Source organism: Solanum dulcamara, chromosome 1, assembly GCF_947179165.1.
Source record: "Solanum dulcamara chromosome 1, daSolDulc1.2, whole genome shotgun sequence".
Classification (NCBI taxonomy): Eukaryota; Viridiplantae; Streptophyta; class Magnoliopsida; order Solanales; family Solanaceae; genus Solanum; species Solanum dulcamara.
This window is the reverse complement of record NC_077237.1, coordinates 9,654,299-9,661,660: the sequence shown is the minus strand read 5'-3', so window position 1 is coordinate 9,661,660 and position 7,362 is coordinate 9,654,299. Positions and strand designations below refer to the sequence as shown.

The 7,362-nt window shown below is 34.1% G+C and overlaps 1 long non-coding RNA gene across 1 annotated transcript; it reads right to left on the bottom strand.

Annotated features, from left to right (window-relative positions):
• Positions 1–289: 289 nt before the first annotated feature.
• On the bottom strand, positions 290–2,037 carry LOC129886921 (uncharacterized). Its single transcript, XR_008766270.1, has 3 exons — positions 1,950–2,037; positions 965–1,017; positions 290–403 (listed from the first exon to the last, which is right to left on the bottom strand). It is a non-coding gene; the product is annotated as an uncharacterized LOC129886921 (long non-coding RNA).
• Between the last annotated feature and the right edge of the window lie 5,325 nt (positions 2,038–7,362).

Below are 7,362 nucleotides of genomic sequence, written 5' to 3'. Positions count from 1 at the left end.
TACAGACCTCTAAGAACATCAATAGTAACATATGACGGGACAGGGCTCCGCCGTACCCATGGATAAATAAATATATACATCAAAATATCTATACCAAAATTCTAGGCTTCGGGACAATGGAGCACTTTCAAAATAGCTGAGTGGAAATCCTAAGCTAGCGAATTCCCGAAATGAATATCTGTACCTGAGGGCATGAAATGCAGCCCCCCCGAAGAAAGGGGGTCAGTACGATATATGTACTTAGTATATAAAGCATAACATATCATAAATGAGATCACATCTGAAGTAGAGATTCAGGAGACAAGTATGCTACTTAAGAAATCACTGTACCTGTGCCTTATGAAATAAAATCATGCATGATCATATCATATATCATATCCGACCCATTATGAACTCGGTGAATCTGTCATATACATGTATATCATATTCAGCCTATCATGGGGCTCGACGCCATCATCATATCACCATGTCATCATATCATATCATATATATATACCGTACCCGGCCCTCTAGTGAGGGACTCGGTGAATAATGCAGTGAAATTGTGCACGAATACATATCCAGTCCGGGACTCGATGAAAGATACATTAAGGCATGCACGAGTAGAGTAATGAGTAACCATATGCATTTAAATCTTTATTTGAGACTCAATAGAATAATTAAAATGGACCATCATTTGAAAATCAAGACAATAGTCATTTCAAGTAACCTTCGATTGCCGTTATAAATTATGCCAAATATGAATTATACCGAAGCATAAATTGTACTAAAATATGAATTTTACCAGCTAGGATGGCTGGAACCATACATATAAGTCAAGGTATAACGATCTACATTCTGAAAATTTAGAACATTAGCCATCCTAGTATACTTAAGAATAAGAGTTTCTTTGAAATTTATACTTTCGTCGTTCGTTTGTTTCATATGGATCATGCCAAAAGAGAGAAAGGTTAGCTTTACATACCTTTAGGGTTACTTGCACACAAATATGTATATGCTGCCCAATATTGTTTCAACCTATATTAAAACGTTAAGCACTATGGTTAAGCTATGGTAAGGCATAAAACGTACTCTATCGTTAGTAGGTTGTTTCTGAAAATTTGGACAGCACCTCCCCTGAACTTCATCATCATTTTTCGAGTATATATGAGCAAAATTGGATTTTATAGCTAAAATAAAAGTTTTAGATCTACGAAATATATTTCCATAACATCTTTAATCTCTTAAAACGGAGCTTTACACAATAAGTTATGCTAAAATTACTAACAGCAGTCCCATCCAAAAATGGGTTGGCCAAATTAACTCCAAAACAACCCAAACACTGCATAAATTCTGCACCATTTACTTAACAACAACAACCACCTTATTCACAAGTTATATACCAATAAATACCTGCACAACTACTTCAAAAATGACCTTAAATTAGCCCACAACCAACACATGTCAACAATAATATTAGCGGATAGATTTCTGTCTCTAATTAGCTCTTGTAGTTAATTCAATTTAACCCATACAAATATGTTATTCTTCTTCAACCAAATTTTACACATACTTTGTAGTTTACACCTTAAACACACCTTAACCATATCATGCACAAAAACAACATCTAACATCCCCAACATAACTTCACAATACAATAGAGTATTTGAACTCAAAAGTCCTTACACCAAAAACATGTAACACCTCTTCTCAATTCTGTCCTTAAAAATATCAAAAATGAGCAATAAACCTTCCTTTAACATATTTAATTCCCTTATTAGACTTATACAACAATATCCTAAATCATTCTTGTCAAAACAAACCAAAGATCAAAGAAATTCTCAAAAGTTAGAAACCAAAATTTTTGGACAGCCTTCCAAAAATTTCAGATTTATATTTCCAACATCTATAGCATGATTCCAATGAATTCCATGGAAGAATCAAGTTAAAACAATAAATAATCAACTTACCTTAACCTTGGAGAGATTTATGAAGTTCAAAGAGTGTTGAGACGTTATTGGATAGGTTTTGAGATAAGGGAAAAGAGGAAGAAAATTCTGGAAATTTGTCAAGTGCAAATGCTAAAATTTCCTAACCCTTGTATCTTTTAATTGGGCTCTTTTGGGTCGATTTTTGGGCTAAATTTTGGACCAAAAATGATTTATTATGTGGACAACATATTAGGCTTTTGTCCCAAAATATTATTGGAGTTTGGTAGCCCAAAATCCCCATCCATTCCACCAACAATGGGCTGCCAGAAAAATTTCAAAATTGAATTTTTCCACAATTCACTTATATTGGCCCAACAATAAGTCATTACTTAGCTTAATAGTACCATATAACCAACCCATTAAATTTACACCATGTCCAAATCTTAATACCTCTTACTTCAACTTACTGTTAAATTTACACCATGTTCAAATCTTAATACCTATTACTTCAACTTACTACTACTCTTAGAATTTTAAAAAAAATATCACATGCCACCTTTTAAAATTTCAAACTATTGCCACACTCTCAATCCATTCTCAACCAATAAATTCACCTACAAGTCATGATTTCTCATACATGTATGAATATTCCACATTGAGTACAATATACTAAAATGTTAGCAAATAGAAAAAAAATACGGGATATTACACCATCCACCTCACCTCAAGTCTATTTGTTTTGTTGAAGGATTTGGAGGCATTTCGAATCATTTTGAGCATATTCCTCATCCTTAAAGGATTTTTGGAATTTTAAATTGGTTTTTATCCAAAATTTCGTCCTCTTTTCCCCCAAAAATTCCTTCTATAAATACCGTGCACTCTTTCTTTCTATGTTAGGGATTGGAATTTTTTGAGATTACAGAATATAGGGACACAAAAATTAGAGAGGAAATAAACAGAAATATTCAGAGGAAAAACACGTCTTATAAAGAGAAAAGACTAAGAGAAACTAACATTCTTAAGGTGTAAATCAGAGATTTGAAATCTAGATTGAGGTTTCTGTCATTGTTCATTGTTGAAATCGTGGTGAAGTTCACTGTTAAACTAGTCTCGGTCCCAGAATGCTACTTTAAGAAAGGTAAATCCCATTTCTATTTAGGAATCGTTTTAGTCATAGTAAATATGTTGTGGGATTTGATTGATGGCGAAATTCTGTTCCAGTTCTTTTTCTTATTGGTTTTCATTCTAAGTCCACTGGTGTTCAAATTTTATACTTGTCTAGTTGCGGTTCATCTTTAGTTTGAAATAATGTTAAATTATAAGCATGAATCTGTTGGGGTCTATTTTGTTTCTTCTCCTTGTCGCGCTATTTTTTTGTATTCATAAAGTCGGTTAAATCTAATTTTCATGCTTAATATGAGTTAGTTCTTCATCTAATTCATTTGGTTTTGTCTCTGTTAATTTTTGGCCTGCCTATACTTTTTCTGTTCTCTTTGTCAATTCTTTGTTTTGTTAGCTACTGTTAGCTTCCTTTTTGAAAGGCATAGGAGTCTTAAAGTTATTGATATGATTAGTCAAATGGATTTTGTTCTGATTTAAAGATAAATTTTTAGATTTATAAAACATGTTTCAAGTCTATAGCTATTTCGAATTTTATAATTATTTATACTTGGGTTCACTCAATTTTTGTTGGCCTGGATGCATTTTTTTGGTCTTATTTTGAGTTTATTTTGACATCTATCTGATCAAATCTCATCTCATGTTTTACCTTTTAAATGTGAAATCTTTTGTTAATGACTCTATCTTGCCGAAATTTAAAAGTGCTCATTTATATTCTATTATCTCATTCTTTTAGTTTGGGGTCGATTGTTAGTTTAGTATGATATAAATAGTCTTATAGGCGGTATGTTCTTGAGCCCTACTAATGTTTTGTGTATGTAATTTAAAGGGTTAAATGTTTTTCATATTACATGAACTTGTAGGGTCAGTTCAATATTTTCTGAGTTACTGTTAAGCATGTTTTAAGGCTTAGATTGTTAGAAAAGTCAAAAAGAAAAAGTAAAAAGAAAGGAAAAACACAAATGCAAGGAAGTCAAAGAAAATTGGCAGCAACTTTTTCAAAGAAGAGGCACCGTCCAACAAAAATTGGCAGCAACTTTTGAAAAAGTTATTGTCACTTTGACAGAAAACTTTAATAGGAAATTAATGCGTAAAATTTTTAAGCGTTTTTATTTCCTATAAATAGACGGCCTCTTGCCCTCATTTTAATCATCCCAAACATTCAGAAAAAGTGAGAGTAAAAATACAAAAAGAGTTATACACCAAGATAAATATTGTAGTCTTGAGTGTCCTCTTTAGTAGTTGTTTCTTTTACAAGAGAGATGTGTAAAATATTGTTTTCTCCTTGTATTTGAGAGCAGCGTACTTTCATATTATCATAGTAAGATCCTTCTATCCCATGTTTTTTTCCCTCTATCTGTTTGAGGGATTTCCACATAAAATTCTCGTGTCCAATTTATTTTTATTATTTATTATCATATCAAACTTTAGTTGTGGTGCTTCCTCTCACCAATAGTGGTATCAAAATCCTCGATTATTCTGTCTATTTTATGCGAAGGTACTATTTGTGAATAGTAAAATTCGGTGAAAAGTACTATTTACATGAATAGTAAATTTCAGTAATGGTACATTTTGTCATGATTATTCACAAAAATATTCAGAAACAATTTAAAAGGGTGTGAATCAAATAACAATGTCGAATACAAAAAAGTTTGACATCGAGAAATTCAATGGGACTAATTTCTCATTGTAGAAAATGAAAATAAAAGCGATATTGAGAAAAGACAATTGCTTAGCTGCAATTGAAGGCAAACCCACAACTTCACTGATGATAGCAAGTGGAATGACATAGACGGCAATGCAGTTGCTGATTTACACTTGGCACAAGCTGATCAAGTGTTATGTAGTGTGGCTGAAAAACGAACTGCGAAGGAAATATGAGATACTCTTACGGGATTGTATGAGGCCAAATCTTTACATAATAAAAAAAATTTTAAAAAAAGATTGTATACTCTTTGAATGACATAGTCCATGTCAGTTACTGAACACGTCAATACTTTGAATACTCTATTTTTGCTACTTACAACAATGAGTTGCAAAATAGAGGGGACTGAATGTGAGGAGCTTTTACTTCAAAGTCTGCCTGATTCGTATGATCAACTCATCATCAACCTGACGAACAATACAGACAGTCTAGTTTTCGATGAAATTACAGTCACCGTCTTAGAAGAAGAAAATCGGTGCAAACATAAGGAAGACAGACAAGCAAGTTTGCAGCAAGCTGAAGCTTTGATGGTGGTGAAAGGAAGACCAATGGAATATGGCCCCAGTGGGAGTCACAATTATGGTAGATCTCAATCAAGAAGTAAGAAGAATATCAAGTGTTACAACTGTGGTAGGAAAGTGCACTTCAAGAAAGATTGTCAGTTCAAGAAGAAGAGTGAACACCCTGAGTCATCAAATGCTCAAGGGAACGTTGCAAGTACCTTAGATGATGGAGATATTTTATGTAGTGAAGCAATATCAAATAATGAAGGCAGAAAATGTTTCACTGATGTCTGAATCATGAACACAAGAGCAACATGGCATATGACTTCCTGAAAAGAATGGTTCCATCAATATAATCCTATCTCAGGAGGGTCTGTGTTCATGGGAGACGATCATACTTTGGATGTTATTGGTATTGGGTCCATCAAAATAAAGATATATGATGGCACGATACGCACCATCTAGGAGGTACGACATGTAAAAGACTTGAGGAAGAATCTATTGTCTTTGGGACAATTAGATGATAATGGATGTTCATATAAGACTCATGGTGGAGTCATGAAAATATTCAAAAGAGCGCTTATAGTGATGAAAGCAGAAAAACTTGCTGCAAATCTCTATGTGCTTAAAGGTGAAACACACCAAGAAGGATAAGCATCAACCGCGTCAGCAAGTTCATTTGAAGAATCAACGATGATATGGCATCGTAAACTTGGTCATATGTCAGAATGAGGTTTGAAGAATTTGGCTGAGCAAAAGCTTCTTCCAAGGCTCAAAAAGGTTTCACTACCTTTTTGTGAGCATTGTGTTACCAGTAAGCAACATAGATTGAAGTTTAGCAGTTCTCTGCTAAAAGCAAGAAAATATTAGATCTAGACCACTTTGATGTCTGGAAAGCATCGGTGGAGTCCCTAGAAGGAGCGAAATATTTTGTGTCATTTATCGACAATTACTCTAAGAGAATTTGGTTGTATCCAATCAAGAGAAAGACATATGTTTATTCAGTTTTCAAGGAATTCAAAGCGTGGATGGAACTTGAATCTGAAAAAAGATCAAGTATTTGAGGACATATAATGAAGGAGAATACACTGGTGATGAATTTGATAACTTCTGTAAACAAGAAGGTATTAAACGGCAGTTCACGATGGCATATACTCCATAAAAAAATAGAGTAATAGAGCAGATGAACAGAACCTTGTTGGAATGGACAAGAGCTATATTGGCAACTGCAGCATTGGAAAAACCATTCTGGGCAGAAGCAGTCAAAACCGCCTGTTATGTGCTCAATCGGTCACCATCAACCACAATTAATCTGAAAACGTCAATGGAGATGTGGACAGGAAAACTAGCTGATTATTCTCGCTTACATATATTCGGAAGTACTGCTTATGTTATGTACAACACCCAAGAAAAATTGAAGTTGGATCCAAAATCCAGAGAATGTGTTTTCTTAGAGTATGCTGATGGAGTCAAGGGGTATCGCTTGTGGAATCCCATAGCCCGCAAGATGGTAATTAGTAAGGATGTTGTATTTGTTAAAAACAAAATACAAGTAAAAGCAGAAAGCACTTCAAAAGAAATATCAGAGACTACTAAAGTTGAAGTTGAAGAAATAAAAGAAGTTTCAGTTTCTTCTGAAGCAGCACCTGAGCACGAAAAACAACTCAAGCTGAGATCAAATCTCCACAAGTTCGACGGTCAACTAGGGAGAGAAGAGAACCAGCTTGGCACTCAGATTATTCTATGGAGGGCAATGTTGCATATTATCTATTAACAGAAGATGGAGAGCCTTTAACTTTTTACGAGGCTATGAAAGGCCAAGAATCATCTCTGTAGATGGTAGCAATGCAAGAAGAAATTGAAGCTCTTCATAAAAATAAAACATGGGATCTTGTTCAATTACCATAAGGAAGGAAGACTATTAAAAACAAATGGGTCTACAAGATCAAATGCAATGGTAATGATCAAGTGGAGAAATATCGTGCAAGATTGGTGGTGAAAGGATTCGCTCAGAAAGAAGGTATAGACTTTAATAAGATATTTTCTCCGGTGGTTCGACTCATAACAATTCGAGTGGTCCTGGCGATGTGTGCTATATTTGACTTGTACTTGGAGTAGTTAGATG